Source organism: Cariama cristata, unplaced genomic scaffold (assembly GCF_000690535.1).
Source record: "Cariama cristata isolate BGI_N322 unplaced genomic scaffold, ASM69053v1 scaffold5259, whole genome shotgun sequence".
In the NCBI taxonomy this organism is placed as follows: Eukaryota; Metazoa; Chordata; class Aves; order Cariamiformes; family Cariamidae; genus Cariama; species Cariama cristata.
Window position 1 is genome coordinate 21,764 of NW_009633986.1, and position 1,984 is coordinate 23,747.

The following is a 1,984-nucleotide window of genomic DNA, read 5'->3' on the forward strand; positions in this document are numbered from 1 at the left end:
AACTCTGTCTTGCAGGGCATACCATCCCTAGAGACCCAGAAGAGTGACTGATTCTTTCTCTAAAGAAACTTGATATAATGGCATAGGTGTTAGCAGTTGGCCAAGGGCCTTGATATCAGCCTCTCACATTTAAAGGGACTCCTGGGCCAAAAGTGCAGAAAAGAGATTTGTTTGTTTTTTAAAAAAAAAGTTGCCTCAGTCAGAGATGTGTCAGAAGAAGCAGGTGCAGAATGACTCTGTGGAGGTAGGAAGTACTCCCCTAGAGACAGGACAGAGTTTCCCATTGTTCTTAATTTGTCAGAGCTGCTTGGTCTTTTGTTAGACAGGAGATAAAAGGCAGATTAAGAAATACAGTACGAGCATGCCTGTGCTGTCCTGCCTGACAGGAGGAAAGACCCAGACTGTTCCATTCCAATTAAGTTTTCTTTTTTTTTCTGTTTTCCTTGTCTTCGGATTGGGTTGAGACCCTTTAAAAATGTGTCTACATGGCACACAGCTCAGCAGGGCTCTGTTCACAAGGAGAGTTCATTGGCACCATGGTGAACGCCATTCCATTTTAACTCTTAACTATAAACAACAAAACCCTATGTGAAGGATTTGACTTTAAATTAGCACCGAGAACTGTTCCGCTTTGACCACTCTTCAGCTCAGCTTGGATTGCTGTTCTGAACCTTTGGGTTTGTCCATCCTACACTTTCTAATCGTATAGCCTCCCAAATTGTAACTAATGCTGTTGCTGTACTTTTGATAGGAATAATGGTTTTAGCATTAGCAAAGACAAGCTGCCAACATGATATTGTATTATAGTGACCATAAAGTGTATGTGTACCTTGAGGAGGATTAGGCAGTGCACCATTTCAAGCAGCAGTGGCTGACTACCTGATAGAAATACTCCTATGATACCAAGCAACCTTGACTTTAAAAGAAAACCCACAAATATTTTTATGTGACTGAACTCCAGTAACGAATACTATTTGTCCAAATTTCTCCATTTACAATTTTTAACTGTATTTTCCGAAGGGTAACCTTTTCGCTTACACCTTTTTGCTTTCTCTGTTTAAAGATTTCAATTGCTAAATACTGCTTAGGAAGGCTGTAAACTGGGGACACAGATCCATGAGACTTGCACATGGAAGGATCATCATAGTAATTGATGAGTAAAGTAATTAAACAAAAGTTCCTGACCTGGTGCTGACAGGCTGGGTGTGATCATAGGTCATGCAATACTTTCAGTTTTTTTTTAATATACGTCTTTAGTAACAGTAATGAGATTCTCATTGATTTTTGAGGTGCTTTGCAATCTTGTCATTTGGAGGTGTTTAGTATTTCTAAGAGGAGTTGAATAATTTCTATCAAATAATTTCAATCAAAATTGCATTTGGTAGCAAAGTGGGGATTTTTTTTTTTTTGCTGCAAGAAATGATTCATTAAAATACCTGCTTTGAAGGAGAAATTAAAAGAAATATTTCCATTCTTTTGAGGTTACTGTAGTTGTGCCATATGGCAGCTGTAGTTCAAGAATATAAGGACTATGCTCCACTTCCTTGTCCCCAACTTTTCCACTGCCTTTCACTCCCTCCTTTGTTTTCCTGTGTCCAAAACACTTTATTCCTTTTCTCCTAATCTCCAACATACCAGGAAAAGATTAAGCCGATTGTCTCTTTTGACAATTGTTTATTATTTTCCGTGGTGTTCTGCCCTGCAGTCCCTTCCTGTGCAGCGGTCCCTCACTGCCCTTACAGGACACGTTTCTGGGGACAGCACCAACTCTGCAAAGGCAGTGACTGGTAGTAGCAGACACCAATGCAATAATACAGGCCCCCTGAATAGAATCGCAAAACCAAGGTTCATTGTATGAAGATTCAATTAGTTCTTTAAACACAAAAACTGTGATAGAACATACTGTACAAAACAGGATTACGGCCAAGTATTTATAGGCAATGCATTGCCCATTCCTACTCATACAATTAATGCAGCTGAGGTT